Here is a 16646-nt window from a genome sequence, read left to right as displayed (position 1 = left end):
GCCATACACTAAACCAATCCACTGAAGCCTGTTTACATCTTGCTTGATCAGAAAGAAAAGAAAAAAAACAATGAACATAAATCTAATGAGATCAGGGACCCGGAAAAACTGACATGTTTCCCGAAATACGTTCTGGATTATCACAAACACAAAAGGCTCAGGAACATAAGAGCCGTGCAGATAAATGTGTTGTTGTTTTTTTGCACGTATTTTTAAAGGCTCCTTGTGTTTCTTTTCCGCCCATTGTGATTACTTATTCATTTGTTTGTTGATTTATTTTTCATTGCCTCAGGTGCAGAGGGCATGTGTTTGATGTGCTCCCATGACAGTCTTTACTAAAGTGGGAGGAAGGCTGCTGCTGCATTCAGGTCAAAGGGAGGAGAAAGAGACATGTCTGCTTATTCGCAGCTGCATTATAAGAGCCCCTGATTAATCCTCTGAGGCGAGGGGAAGAAAAGGGGGAGAGAAAAAAAAAAAACTAAGGTGAGAGCAGGGCTACGAATCTGCGTAGGCATGTGTGTGCGTGGCGAAATGAAGCACTGTACGCTGATGATCCTTCCATCGCGCCGATCGTTGACCTCTCGCGGTTCTGCAGGAGACAGAATGTCGATAGAAAGTCACGACGCAGAGTTTCACACACTTACCATAACTGGACGTGACTGCTGTGGGATCCCATTGACCACTGGCTCCCAACCTGAGGGCCTGATTTAATTAGAGACGTTTTTTTCATTTTTTTATTCGTGAAATCTAAGAAACACAACGGTTTTACATCTTCCGACGCATGAAAACACTTTTGAGAGATTTCACAACCGAAATGTGATCCAGGATGAATCCAGTAGATGCTGCTTGGAGAGTCATTTTTTAGCATCTAAATTCACAAATTAAACCAGTGCCTAATTAATTATGTGCAGCGCTTATCTGATGTCCTCTGCAAATGTACTATTAATATTTTCTCAATATTTTGTGTCCACTAATATACCGAACGCCTCTGCTGTTCGTTTTTTGTTTGCTGATTTCTGACAGCAGATTTTTCAGCTCCACAGTGTGACAGAATTCTTTTTACCTTTTGAATGGAATTTTTTATTTTTTTTGTGTTGTTGTCTTTCTGACAAACAAAGCAGATCAGGCAGCATCATGTGAGAATTTTAGGTTGTGTTGTTTTTTTGCCAATCTCACAAACATGCGCACCTTCACAAGCAGGCGGTGTTCATCGGTCTGAAACAAACGATTCCTGACGGGCTGAATGTGACACTGGAAATCTTGTGTGAACAAACCACACGCAGGAAAAAAGTCAGAGAATTTCTGCACAGGGATTCAAAATGTTTTGCGAAAGCCGTGGAAAGTGTCTGCTCCTTTTATAAGTTAACTACGTCTCCCAGGGTGCATTTAGGTAAGGAACGTCTAGTCACTAAGCTTGAGTCTGTCACACGTTCCACTGGTGGCAGGTGAAAGCTGGAGATTACAGTGTCAAAAACATTTCGCAGCTTAAATCAGTTCATTTTTACATTCTGGATCAAATTAGGATGAAGGTCCGTAAAGACTTGCTTTGTTCTCAACTGCAGAGCGAAGCATTTTAAAATCTCAGTCTCCTCACAGAAGGTGTGATGGGCGTTGTGGTATTTAGAGCTGCCCATCGTGCTAAACCGACAGAAATGAAGTTTAAAAAATTTGAGCTGGTGGGAATAACACACACCTAGACGGTTGTTGCATTCATCGTGTTTTTATGTTCAGTAACTGGGAGGACATTGTTGAAGGAAAAATTAGAAAGGCGGCACAACGAAGGAGGTCACCACATACTTTATCACATAAGGATGTTAACAAACTCCACCAACATCCTATTTGCGGTGCTCTCTAGACCTAGACAAGCATCCCCTTTGTTTTTTGTGTCACCTCACACTCGGCACTCTGCTTCTCCATATAAGTGAATGCTGATGCAGCATATAGACCGTGTCTGTTCGTGAAGCTCCAGTCACTTCTCTCCCACGGCCTCTTTCATCCCTCAATCCTCCCCAGCAGCCCTTGTCTATTCAAATCAAGGGGCTGGCGGAAAAGTGCCAGAAGGCATTTCGCTCTGGAATATGAAATCTGCTCTCCTTTGGGTGTACAGCGGAGCCCCGAGTCCCCGCTCTGATTCCTCCGCAGCCAAACAACAACAGTCTTGAGTGTGCAGACATGGCAGTATAGGCATTGCATTTCACCGCCGGCTCACAGCATCCCCGGGCCCACAGGAGCCAAGTGTCACACACTTGCTTCTTCCAGACGCAGCAGAGAGGCAGCAAGGGGGACCAGACAAAAGGCAAGAAGGTCTTGCTGAGCTCCCTTGAAGTCTGTCAGTCTCTCTGCATTGTTTTCTCCGTCAGCCGGGATCCCAGGACGCTCCATCGTTCGGTCGACTTCTCTTTTCCTGTGCTTTTTTCCCCATGGTTGCACGGCTGCGGCACTTCAGGGGGGAAGGTGACATTTTGACTGCAAATGTGTCGCGATGTCGTCCCTCATCACTGTCCTGACTCCATTGTCTCGAACGAGCCCCCTCGAAAAAAAGGGTGGTTGAGGAATCTTATTTTTAGAACATTAATTTACGTTATACAAAATTAAGTATAGTTCGCCAGTGACTTGCGCACCTTCCTATTGCTAATTCATTTCAAAGCACCCCCTGTGTGTTGCTCCATTTGCAGGCGAGTACAGAGATGTGAAGATAAAGTGTGTTCAAAGGGAAAGCACAGACTTCAGAGGAAGCGATAACATCACCTCAGTCCCCCCGAAGTCCTCTGCAAAGTGAACAACCTCCCCCTTGGGCGGGCTGCTAATCCACCGGCTTTGTGGCAGCTCAAACAGGTAAATAAGTCAAACGGAAGGAGGGGGAAGGAAAGGGAAAAGGAAAACAAACAACCTCTTAGCATCACTTCTTGGGAAGGATTCGGAACACTGGTTTTTGTTTGAGACTTATTGAAAATGTGGTCGCACGTGAACAACAGTGAGCGTTGAGAGGAGCAGAATGATTGAAAAGTTTGACATGTAATGTTTATAAATCCAACCGGTCACTAAAAGGACTTGTCATGTCTGGAAGCTTGCAATTATTTGAATTTAGTGTGTTGAGCCCGACACTAAATGAAGCCTGCTAAGCAAGATGTTTACCCCCCCCCCCCCCCCCCCCCCGTCTTATCAGACCGAGCCACAAAGTGGAACTGCAACAGAGCAGAGACTCCCGTCATCCCTCTGTGGTCGGACGACATTGATGGTATTTGGCGAAATTAAATTCCAGTGTCAGTTGTGGAGTCCAAAAGGTTTCTTGTTTGTGCTCAAACGATCAAAGAGCAAGTGTTCAACAGAGCAGCCAGGTGCGCTGCAGGATTTTGGAAATACTGAAGTTCACAGTTTTTGTATTGGTTAGTATCGTTCGGAGCTCCTCGTGTGTAAAGTTGCAGATTCTAGTTTCATATTCTGACATAGATTCTAGTGTTTTTTAGTAATGTGTTCATTGTCAATAAGTGAATCTCATGCTCAATTGCCTTAATAGAGTATGACATAAATGTATCAGGCAGATTTGTTCAGTTTTTAAGAAATTACATTCAAAATACTCAAATACAGATCAAAATAAATAAGGGAGATTTCAACGTGAGTAATTTGCTATGTACATATTTCCCAAGGTTTAAGATCAATGTGCCATTCAGATAAATCACCATTAACTTAAAGCTAATTATCAGAGTTATATGCACGTGTTATATTTCCTGTTGTCCATGTGCTATGCGGATGTAGTAATTCAATCTACCCCCCTGTCAATAAAAGCCTTTTCCATTTACTGTCCTAACCGCCCAGTGTTTGGTAGATTACCTTTCCAAATGACTCCTGTGGCGCGGAGCCTCAATAGGACTTTATTACAATGGCTTGAAATCATTTGCTCCGAATCCACCCAAGAGGATGTCTTCATCTCAGTCAGAATACATTATTTAGCTTGACCTCCCCTGAAAGAGGCCGAGGGGTCGGCATTGTCATGCATTCAGACGTGTTGTTCATTTATGTTTATTTAAATTGGGAGCATTATGCACAAACACACACACAGTCACACACACACACACACACACAGTTTTAATGAGTTTTCCCACCTCAGTCAATAAGAGATGCTTATACGTGTGTGAGTGGCGGTCGGAAAAGAAGGGGCGTAGCCGGTCAACTTGAACACAGCCTTGTTAAAAAGTCAATTAAAGAGAAACAAAGAGGGGAGGGGTTGTTTCGCCTCGCAGCTGTTTTCACTTGCAAGGCAGTGAGCAGCCTGAGCAAATGAGAGCACGGATTATTTATAGGCAAAGCCCGGCTCTCTGAAGGGGGAAGAAGTCTGAGTCCATCATTAGGACTCTCGCTTTTCTGTGGAAATTCAACATCAAAACCGAGTTGTCACGTTTTTGTTTTTTTTACAATTCCACGCTCGTTTATTAAAATGTCTCAAAATTACTAAATTGTGGCAGATTAGTAAACTGTGTGGCTGTGGAGATAATCTAAGTCGGGGTCCTGGAGCTGTGTGTACTGCACAAAAAATCCGTGGGGTGATGTTCATCATTCAGTTAGATACAACTGATGGCTGGTTTTGTCCCATGTGTAATCTTGCAAACATACTGCATATATTTCTTGCAATGCGCCAATAATTCACAATCATGTGCCAATATTTTTGCACTGGACAACCATTTTTCTCTCCCCCACACAAAAAAAAAGAAAAAAAAAAGAAAATCAATATTGGAAATGTTCAGAAAATCCATGTCACGACAAAAGTGAATTCATCCCAACTCTGCTGTGGGTTCTTTCCGTCCGCCGGCTGCCCGGTGCCCGTCCTTTCATCCCCAGTCCTCTCAGACCTCATCCTCTGGCACGTCGATAGAGGCGGACGCAGCCAGCGGTCAGACTCAGACTGTAATTGCTGGCCCGTGGGTGTGCCTCCTCCTCTCCATGGGCACGGAGGGGGCACTGGCGCGACGCTTTTGTTTCTCACACCACCGCCCAGGGCCCTGTCCTCAGCGAAGGGCCCCTAACTCATTCCACTTTGATGTTTGATCAGATGGGACAGACGGCTCTAATTCTGACCCAGTTTTTAATTTTGCCAACCGCAAACAATTGCCGGGCACAATGCGTCCGAGAAGTCGATTTCTTGATGGGAACTTTTGAGGACACGGTTTCTTTACAAAAATCGCCAAAGAATGGCGCCGAGCACATTCCCACCTCGAGCCCCCCGGGCAACCACCCTCCGACCTGCTGGCTCTGACCAGCTGGATTTAAGGGCTGGCTACTTCCCTTTCCGCACGCAGAGTTAACCTGGGTGACACAGCTGAGTTCAGCCTGCTGGGATTGACCTTTCCGGCCACTGACGCACCTCCCTAACCCACGCCCTTGTCTTCCGTGCCCCTGCCCCAACGGTGCGGGAGGAGTTGGTGAGAAGCCTCTCTGTCTTGGCTCCCTGAGCTCTCAAAGGACGTGTCTTGTTTGTAGCTTTTGTATAGCAGCAGGTGTGCGTGAGTCGCAATACCCACGACAACAAAGCATTTGATTCCTGCGACGACGCATCTGGCGTGCGGCAGCCTCCCTCTTGTCGGAGTGTGTTTGCAGTTGCAACTCTGTCTCGTCACCAGACGAAAGCTCCGTGCTCGCGGCCTTGTTAGGGCGTGTGTCTGTACGTCGCAGTGCTTTTTCTCTGGCGGGGCGCTGGGGAGCGCTTCATCCAAGCAACTTCATCAAGGAAAAAGCGCTTCGTGAGGGATTTGTGTCTATGACAACAAAATCTTAACAGCACATCACTGTCACCGCTGTCGTATGATAGACTTGCATTGCCCCTTGGCTTTTTATTACTATTTGCTTTACCCCTAAGCACCGACTGGAGGTTTGCTTGCCCTCATATTTTGTGTATACTTTTGATATAGCCATCTGGCACCTGCAGTACATATAGAGTTATCTATAACTTAAAGAGAGCTGTTTAAAAAAAACTGCTGCCTATATTTGTTCCATAAGAGCAACCAGATGACATGGTAATCCTGCTTTATGAGACAACCCCCTGGTGTCTCCCCTATAATAAGGCTGTGTGCTGCTGCTCCATATGAGCTGAAGCCAAAAAGAATTATAACCTCACGATGTGCCCACATGTGCAAGTATTTTATCGTAACACATATCACAAAAAGGCTATGTTTTAGAAAGAATTTGAAATTGTGCCCACTTCAATAAATGTTCCCTCCGCAGAGCACCTCTGCCGTCAATTCTTTTTTCCTTCAATTTCCCCCTGCCTTTTTTAATTAGAAGTAGATTGTGAAGAGGATTTGCTTCAAAATTTCCAATACTAAAAAGGCTTTTTGGCACGAAGAAAGCCGTATTCAATCTATTAACCAATAAGACATAATTAATGCCATATAATTACAGAGTTAAATTTTGGCCCACAGTTTGAATTCGTTGAAAAGATTAATAATTAACTGTAACCTTGGCGAGCAATGACTTGAAAAGAAAGTTAATGAAGAAGGGGGGCGGGGGGGGGGGGGGGGGGTAAGAAATAGATTTATAGATTTGTATCAGTGCTGAGAATGAGGATGCACATTTCTTAATTGAAATAGTGATGGTGGCACAGGGAGCTCCAGTGATTCAGAGTAGGACACGGCCTCTCGCAGTGTGAGCTGTTTACTCCCCACCAGGACACCTGGAGGTGTGTGAGCCCATCCCCCTGTGAAGGGGTTTGGAATAGATGGCTTGATGGAATGGCAGATTCTAATAAGCTGTGCAAGCAGCTTGTTACGACTCCATATGATGTTTTATTGACACACGACCCCCGGCAGCAGTAGTGAAAATGACTTAGGCAAAGACGTCCGGTTGTGTGTATATAGAGAGGAGCAAAGTCTATGACAGGAGGAGGAGGAGGCTGGAAAGGATGGATGGATGTAAATGTCCACAAAAATGATTTAAGAGGTTTTTTTTCTAACATATTACAGTTCCACAACCTTGACTGCATGCAGTTTTTGGCTGTAACCATGACGATGAAGGCCTGGCATGCCTGGCACCCAACAGGCGACACATCAGGAGAAGCTTCCAATGCGCTTTTCATGTTGTCCCAACTATACAAAGGAGAAAGATGCTCAGTGTATCCTAATTCTTCAAATGAAAGGCGGCAGAAGAGGAGGTGGTGTGTCTGTTGACAGTTCAGCGAAATTGCAACCGTCACCTCGGTGTTGCAGCTCACTGCTCGCTCTGATTCTATTAATCCCTTGCAACACTTTAAACAGATCCTCTGACTCAAAAGTAAAACATGTGCTGTTAAATTTTAACAGAGCAGAACAATATATCAACGGTTGAGATATTGTTCTGCTCCGTTAGATAAGATATAATTTGAAACAGCTACTGGGCGAACAGTACACAGTGAAGTTCAATCAACAAAATAAGAATCATGCATTTATTGTTCCCTGTGAATCCGTCATATCACGGTTGGTAAATTGAATCCGGTGTGGGAGTGGCAGACTGCCGAAAGGCTCACGACAGAGAGAGTTCATTACTGAAGGTGGCTATCACAGAAAAACAAAATACTGGCCGTAAATATTATCAGAATTAAGGTTTGATTCCATGAAATATCTTCAAGATTAAAAATGTAATTTAATCATGTTCCATTTTTCAAAAGGCATTGCCAAGAGGATTATATCTGAGCTTTGAACACGGACGACCATTCTATGCTGCTGTCACAGCGCAGTGCATTGGGGGGGGCGTTTAACTCACAGTATGTCTGTAAAATACCCAAAGATCTGACCACAAGAGAAGGGAAGTCAAGTCTGTGACACTGATGGATCGCTCTTATTCTTCATGCATACTGTATATATGTGGTATGGAGGCCTCTGTGAAATGCAAGCTTCTATTGTGTGCCAACAATTCAGTAATATTAGTGTCTGGGAAAGACGTTGAGACAAGAGATGGAGATGACTGATGTGTAGGAGAATGCCCCCAAAGAACAGCTTTCAATACATTTGGGTAAAGGCCAATTCTTTTTAGAGCTAAGAGACAGTTGTCATTGGAAGACAGGTTGAAAATTAAGAACTGAGATAATTTTTTAAGACATCCGTCACATGTTGACTGTCACATGTCACTCTCCCGGGAATCGGCTGTTGCTAGAAATGACGTAAAGCTGCTTTCAGATATGCAGATATGCGTATCCGAATACCTATGGAAAATTAACGGCGAGCCAGTGGACGTTGTAGCGGAATAGTCGTCATGTCTCTCCTCCCGCACGCTCTTGCCGGACGCCACAGAACGTGGCCGGAAATGTTCCTGTTTGTTTGAACGCGTCGGACTCTGACAACCTCCTGCTGCGTTCGTCATATGTCGAGCGAACAAGGCCTTTTGATATTGAGAAGCGTCGCGTGTCATCAGTGATACAGTGTCATTCTGATTATGCCCGTTTCGCAACGGAGGATTGACAGTGAAACGAATTGCAGGTGAATCGGAATAATATCATTTAGAGTATACTGGATGCATCTCCTCAACTCCCGCTGAAGGGTTTGACTGCTGCCGGCGCAGCTCGGGGTGGATGCACTGCATCGTGTTACAATCACTGGACAGCATGTTTCATTTATTTGTGTTCACGCGTAACAATGGTCCAACATGGCAACATGACACCAGACATTTTAATGTAAATACGTCGAGTAAATACTACAGCCGGAGGCTTTCTTTTTCTTTTTTTTACCGCTGTTGTGCCGTGGAGCCGAGTGCCATTAGATATGACGCTGACAAGAATAAGAGGGACGTTTAGAGGTCAGGTTTGAGCCTCTTTATGAGGTAAGATGACAGGTTATTAACCCGAGCTACTAATCTCCTTTTTGTTGTACGAGTGTGAATTGGTGTGTACGTGTATTTTTTCTTTGGCCTCCGTTTTTTGACAATGTTTAGCACAAGTGTTTCTTCAAGATCTCTTGGGATGACGTCTCTCTGTGGGTTCATGAATCAAATCACATGAACTCAAGTTTACAATCCCGCTTGCACAGATCGATTGCTGAGCTTATTTAATGTGATTTGATTTGAATTTTCTTCAACTGGTTTCTTTCATTCCATCTTCTTTTGGGGGGGTGTTGCACGGAATATTCATTGCATTTTCCCAGAGGGTTTTTCTATGTTGCTGTTTTCAGACATGCACTGAATTCCCATGGGAATATTCTGGAAACTTCTTTTTCTTCAATGGCAAAACGCGTCTGACTTGGTCGATCTCCTGTTGTGTTCGTCATGTGTGAAAGACAAATCCTGGAAAACGTCTGGTCCAAACTTTTCTGTACATTTCATGTCTGAAAACAGCTGATATGTTGCAGGGCTCTTTCTGGTGCAGACCAGCGAACACCCTCTGTAGTTCGCCCGTCCGCCGACTGGGCGGCTTTTAGCTGAAAAGTGGGCGTTGAAGTTTGGCTTCCACCTCTGTGCAGTCGTGATGGGCTGACAAATATCACATCTGTCCTCTCCCAAAGCACCTCTTATGTGTGTGTGTGTGTGGGGGTTTGTATATGAATATGTGAGTGTGTGTGTGTGTGCGTGTGTGTGTGAGGCGTCTTGATACGGGCTGTCTGTGTATGACAGGCCCCGCAACACCTGGCCTCCCCAGCAGGAGGCAGCGTATCTAATAATGGGAGAAAGTGTCAGGGACACGATGGGCATCCTGCAGAGAGGCGTGTACACAGACGACCACCGACTCCCTCATCAAGCTGCTATCTAACCAAACACACATCTCGTCTCCCTTTCCCCTTCCGTGAGCCACATGAGGGGGAGAGAGATAATCACACTTTCTGTCAAACCGAATAGGCGATGGCAGCTCGGGAGGGGGGAAAAAAGAAGGAGAAAAAAACCCAGAGCGATGCAAATGTGCCTGTTTGTTCCTTTTCCTGCAAGCATCAGCTGTCATCGCAGCTCAGGTCTCATCGGAGCAATAACTCTGTCATCCCTGTGAGCCGCTCCTGACTCAAACCCTCGGCCATTTGATTGGCAGCTCATTACCCTCCCCTTAATGCAGAGAGCAACCTTGGAAAAGGGAGGTAAAACAGGAAGGAATCAAGTCGAGTCAAGTTTGTATTCAAGCCGGGCGGAGACAAGGAGGGACACTGGCACAGAGGTGGAAACTTTCTGAATGTTGTTAACTCCTCAGGTAACTCTGCCAACTTTAATGATCTGTGACTTTTTCCTAGACGAGAGATAAGATGAATGAGTTGCCTCCCATGACAGACTCTATATTTTTGTTAATAAGACCATGAAAGGGATCATTGCCAACTGTTTAAGCTTCTAACAGCCACTCAGTTATTCAAGGGCACTTGAATCTTGATGATTTATCACTCACTCTGACTTGAGAAATTACTTTGACTCTTCCTAAAAACTTAAGAGATATCCCTGTGAAGTAGCAGTGCTTCAGATATGACGTCAAGGCCCCGGGCAGGGTCAACCTGACCTGTGGTTAACCTCCATCATCCGATATTAGGTGATGTTCTGCCACCGCCAGACTCTCAAGGATGTGGGAGACAGCTTGAGGGTTAGCTGTGAACAGTGTGTAGCATGTATTTTGGGAATTCTCGCTTGTTTGTTGAGAACTTGAGCGAAGGTGTTTTGGCAGGCCGTGACAATGTTGCATGAGAAAAAATGAGGAAAATGCCACATGAATTCAGGGGCTGCGAAAAAAAAACGAGACGAGCGCACAAATACCATCCGCGCACATGCAAGCACACAACCTTCATCCCTTCTGTGCAACAGTATCAGAGGAGTCTGAGAACTCCCTGTTCCCTGGAGAGGGCAAACAGCCACCCCATCGCCCTCCTTATCTCATAGTTCCCACCACCGGCGGAAAGGAAGGTCTTTCATACGGCTCTTATCACTCAACTAGAAGGGAGCGAAGGAGGTGGGAGGAGGATGGGGGGGGGGGGGGGGGGGGGGGGGGGGGGGGAGGCTTATAGCCCCTGCTGTGCAAGGCCACAGTCCCACTTTCCCATGCCCATGTCTGATCATCAGTGCCGCCTGGACACAGAGGGAGAGATCTCGCCTCACTCGGGGTGAGAGATTCAGAGAGAGGAAGAGAAAGACGAAACAGGAGAAACATCAGAAACTAGGAAAAAAAAGCCTGCCGACCCCTCACATCTCCCCTCGGCAACCCCTGCACAGCACGAGACCGCCTGATGTTAGATATAGAGAGGCAGAGCCAGGGCTCCGCATTTCCATTTCCATCAGCACCTGTGATGTGCTACTATTTGTGTCTGGGTTGGCTCATATACCTTTGCACACACACACACATACACACACACACACACACACACACACACACACACAAACACCTCATGAAGGTGCCATTAATTTAGAGGCACTGGAAGGAATACTGTTAGTGTATAACGTGTTTGTGTGTGTGTGTGTGTGTGTGCGTGTGTGTGTGCGTGTGTGTGTGTGTGTGTGCGTGCGTGTGTGTGTGTGTGTGCGCACAGCGTGTGTCAGCATGTTTGAAATTTGAGAGAAGCTGGGACGTTCCTGGATCCTCTGTTACAAATCCGTCGCAACGGAGATCATGTTGAACCGGGTTTTCTGTTTTATTTTACCGGATAAGATTGAATTATAGTCTGTCATTAATAAATAGATGACATTGGGAGATTTTGGCCTCTTGTCCCAGTTTTTATCAATTAAACTTTCTGCTCAAAAGGTGGAGAAAAGAAATGTCAAGCGTGTATGTCTCAATAAATATAGATACCATTTAAATGAAATCACACATATTTCTTCTGATTTGATTAAGTCCCTCGCAGGTGATTTACATAACACATTTTTTGCTTCCTTTTATCCTAAATTATTACACAATCGCATACCTCTGGAAATAAAGGGATCTGGCTTGCTGGTCTGTTGGTTTGGCTCAGGTTGGTTGTGGTGAGAATATAACATCTGTTACACTTATTATCTTCCCCATCCCTATATTGCCATCCCTTCATCTTCTTCTTGCCCACATGCACATGCCGGAGCACAGCTGTTACCACTTGCACGGGCTCTTTGTGTTTGCGATTCTGATTCTTCAATATCCACGAGACAATTTCATTGTTTTCAAGTTGCAACATCCAAACTTTTATGAAAACCTACACGATTTCATCTGGCCGTTATCTTATAGCCCCCCCCCCCCCCCCCCCCCCCCCACGCTGAATAAAACCCCTAGGACCCCTCGGCGCAATTCAAGCACTTAGTTTAAAAGGACAATGCATAATTTCCACTTCGCTCGCCCAAAGAAGCTGCGTTGAATATTATGTGAACACGAAATATTTCACTCAACAGCGTTCGATATTTAATTGCCCTATTAGTGCACCATTAGCCCTGATCAAACCAAACAGAGCTGTTCGACAGAAGCACGCCGCATTAAAGTGGTAGTGATGCATGGCAACTCTGGGAGCGTCAGACGTCTCGTACAATAGCGCGTCTTCACTCTCTGTCAGCTCCCCGCCAGAGCTCCGTGATGTCTGCTTTACCCACTGCGAGGCTTATTACAACCCCTCCAACAATACACGAGAAGCGTGGGAGCGTGCTGACGGAGGGAGTGACATCGTGCATAAGCCCAACGACACAGCAAAAACTTGCGGGGTGGAACAGCTGAGGCGTTCCGCACATCTCTTTCGACGCCAATCGATCTCATCGCTGCAGTGAGGAAGCTGGCTCCTACATTCATATCTTTTTTAACACCTCAAGTCAGTTCTACGGTTAGTTTCAGCCGCTCTGCATCGGCTCCCTGTAACATTAAGAAGGTCCTCCTCCTCGTAGGCGAAGCCCCTCGTGGGTCAGGGCCGAGCTACATTGCCAAACCCCTTCGCGACTGTGTGCCTTCAGGAACACTGTGATCATCTGCTGCTGGTTTATTGGAGGTTCCCAGAAATAGCCGAAAAGAAAATCACTGGTTTGCGGCCTTTTTTCAATTGTGCCCTAAAGCTATGGAGCAAACTATCCGTAGATATAAAACTTCCTTTAGGGAAGCAAGCTCACTACATATTTCAAGCTGCAACCTTCATTTCAGCCTGGCTGTGATTTTTCCCGATGCAGGCGTTGCCTCATGCAGTGTTGAATTCTTGCACTTCTTTCATCAAGTGGCCTTTATTTATTCATTCTGTCACAGAAATTGTTGCACTTTATCCCTCTTTTCTACATTCATTCCACGTCTATTTTCATGTTAAGCACTCGGCGCGTGTCATTTCTCCAGTTGACCTGCGTTTCTTGAATGAAAGGTGCTTTTCAAATAAAGTGCATTCGTCCACGGTCGGTGAGCACGAAGCAGCAAGATTTTAAGGTTGCGTCCACGCTGATACCATTTAGTGTGAGAACGCATCACTTCTAGACGCCTGGGCTCCACACTATTCTGGAGTTTTCAAGCGTCCATAAGTCTTTTGGGAATGATTACTCAGACGCCCGTATTCGCTTCCTGATTGGGTAATGATGGCAAAAAATGTTGTGATTTGTTTAATTTCTCTTTTCAATGTTATCTGTACAAAAAAAATGTAAAATAGACTAGATGTATTATTTCCCCCCAAGCTTCATATAGTGTACAGTTGATACCATGACATCAATATTTCCACTTAACCCTCAGCACGAAAGGAGATAAATTGAACTATTCTTTCAAAGCTACTGTAATATTGAAAATGAATGACTTTTTAAAAAATTTTCAACAAACTTGTAAGGTTTGTTATATTAAATTAGGGGTCTTCTTGGTCGTCCAGTCATTTTTAATAGCTGCACAAAAGGTTATTTAATGAAAAGGACATATAATCTAAGCAAAAAAACTCTCTTTTTCTTTGATAACTGTGTAACATTTAAAAAAAACAATGTTTTTTGTTTTCTGTAGAAATGTCAGATGAAAAATAGTGACAATTCCCATGATACTTGTTTCCGGGTTAAAAGGTAAAAAGTCTGTCTACCTGACGTAACTTCACCCTATTAATGCAGAAGGAAGAAGAGGGTTTTGTTCCATACGCAGGAACAAGTATGCTCCGGCTTTCATCAGACTGAGCAGCGGGGTGAGAGAGAGGGTTTGCGCGGGGAGGGGAGCGGGCCAGCCCCACTGGGCAGCGACCTGAGGACGCGCAGCCTTTTGAAGTGGTAATTTGCCCGCACCCGAGAGAGGGGTTGCCAAATTGAAATGTCTTTTGACAACGACACACAGCCACGGTTGTCGCCTGATTTGAGCCACCTTCAGGGACAGAGGCAAAGAGGCCGGGAGAAAGAGAGCGAGTCACACAAGCACCGAAAAAGAAACGAGCGGTTTTTACTTCATCTCACTGGAAACCCGATGGCACTGTGCCCAAACGGGCCCCATCCTAACTCTGTGTCATACCTGGAGAAGACTAGAAGAAGCAGAGAAAAAGCAGATGATTGCAGGCAGGGTGGTCGGCAGCCTTGGATGAGTCCAGGACGAATTCGAGCGAGGGGATCGCTTGAGTTCGAACGCTGCCTGGCTTCCATTACGGCTGTGAATTAAATAGATTCCTGCGTATCGCAGAGAGATACAGCTCATAAACATGCAAAGCGGTAAAACGTAAGCGGGAGACATTAAATTACATGAGCAATGAGGTTCTGTCCTCAAAATGTTCATACTACACAAACGTAGTGAGGCGACAATGGCTTCTGTTTTTTTCTGATTCATGCAGCACAAGGGCAGCTGGCTGTCAAATTACAACATTGTCATCTTGCTCTCAGACGTGCACACACCTATACAGGACAGATGTGACAAACCATAATCGCTCAGAGGCGAGGGGAGCCGTTAGCCCCTGGACGCTTGATCTCATGAGCCTCCTGTTGGGAGCCAGTTGGCAGCGCGGTGGCCTGACTCCCCCGGTGCAACTGCTCGAGGTGCTTGTCTCTCCACCCCGTGGCCTTATTCTGTCAGCCCCCCCCCCCCCCCCCCCCCCCCCCGCGCCGCCGCCGCCTGACGCAGATCGGTCCCTACACAAGGGCCCCAGTGAGGCCTCCCTGTCTCCATCTGTTGAACTGCGTCCCCAGCATCCCGCGCCGCAGCACAACACAACAACGGAAATGGAGAAGGGGGGGAAGCTGAAATTCACCAACTGCCGGGCGAAGCGAAGGAGGCAGGAGACGCGGGAATCCGGCCTCCCAGCCTCCCAGAGGCGTGAAACAAGGCAGCCTTTTTCAGACTGAAAAGAAGAGCAGGCACTCGAATGCTCTCAGCTATTGAAGGCATTCTCTGTGTCTGAATGACCTTGGTCGTGTGATACGGCAAGAGGAGATAATGTCCAGTGGGCTGCATTGTAGAAAATGCGATACTTTTCACTGGTGTCGACGGAAAAAGATTAAAAGAAAATCATTATTTCATAACATTTAAAAAAACAAAAAAACATGGCCACATGCAGTTCACCTTTAACAAAAACAAGACCAAGGCTACGTCCACACTTCTGTCCACACAAGCGCTTTAACCCTGCAGCAGTCCCAAACCCTGTCTGTACTGCTACACCTGAAAACACACTAGGACCGTTCACGTACACTGAGCAAGCGTGTGCCGGTGTGTACAGCGAGCAGGTTGTCTGCTCTGCGTTCGGTAACTGCTGCAGACACCACACACACGTGGTTATTATACTCTGCTTGCTCAAGTCTGCAAAGGTTCAGTCGTCAGTGGACGTTTGGGTCCATCCAACCTTGATGGACACACGGACGTCGACACGCCTCTCCCACATGAAACTTACGCCTCGCGGGCCTCAGCGATCCATCGCATGCAAATGCGGAAATTATAAAAGATGCCCATTGTAAAGTAAACCAAACTGTACATAAATAAGTGTTCTTTTCCCCCCCCCCAGGTGCACATACATCATTTCCATATATTGTCAAATGATGTGCTGCCCATGGAAATTGCCCAGGTTTTGTGTTTCTCTGCATGTATAAGTCTTCAAAGATTTTTTGCTTTCTGTTTACATTAAAACAGAACCCTTGGTTTTTATTTGTGAATGTAGATATTTTTACATTTATTAATTGTGTATTTTTTTGCCATTGCATTCAGCATTTCCGTCCAACATGCTCAAATGTAGCGTACCGCCGTTGTTTGCAGATACTGACCGTTAAACAAAATATTGGACGAATTGAACTCTTTGACCAGCTTCACAAGGATATCTTAAACCGCTCTGTGGGGGTTTGGACAGTTTTTCTATTAGATTTGTTGAGCGCCAGTTAAAAACCTCCAATCTAATTCTCGCATGGTAACAATGAAGACGCTGACCAGTGGCACCAGATTGCAACAGAAGGAAAACACGACTCGTAATATTGTTGAGTGAGTGAGGAGAAAGGAAATCATTTTTTGACAGCTCATTAATCTGCTGGAAATGACGACGCCTGTCATTTTCATTTGTCCAAAGAAACAATCCAAAGCCTGACTGACACGGCTATATCCGACGGACCTGCCACGTTGCGAAGCCACAGCAGCTCAGCTCTGCCGCAGGTCGGCCCTGCACTCAATTTATGTTTTTTAACTAATAAGTTAATCCAGGTTTTTTTGTTGTATTGTGACAATGTTTGCAATGTTTCACAAATTGCATGTGAGTTTTTTTTTGGTTTTTTTAAACACCCCTAGGGGGTCATCTCATTCAGCAGGATTCATCCTCTCGGGATCATGCATATGTGTAAAAGATTTTATGACAATCCAACCCTTGGATAGTTGTTCCCAT

This window comes from Scophthalmus maximus, chromosome 10 (assembly GCF_022379125.1).
Source record: "Scophthalmus maximus strain ysfricsl-2021 chromosome 10, ASM2237912v1, whole genome shotgun sequence".
In the NCBI taxonomy this organism is placed as follows: Eukaryota; Metazoa; Chordata; class Actinopteri; order Pleuronectiformes; family Scophthalmidae; genus Scophthalmus; species Scophthalmus maximus.
Note: the sequence above shows the minus strand (reverse complement) of the source record.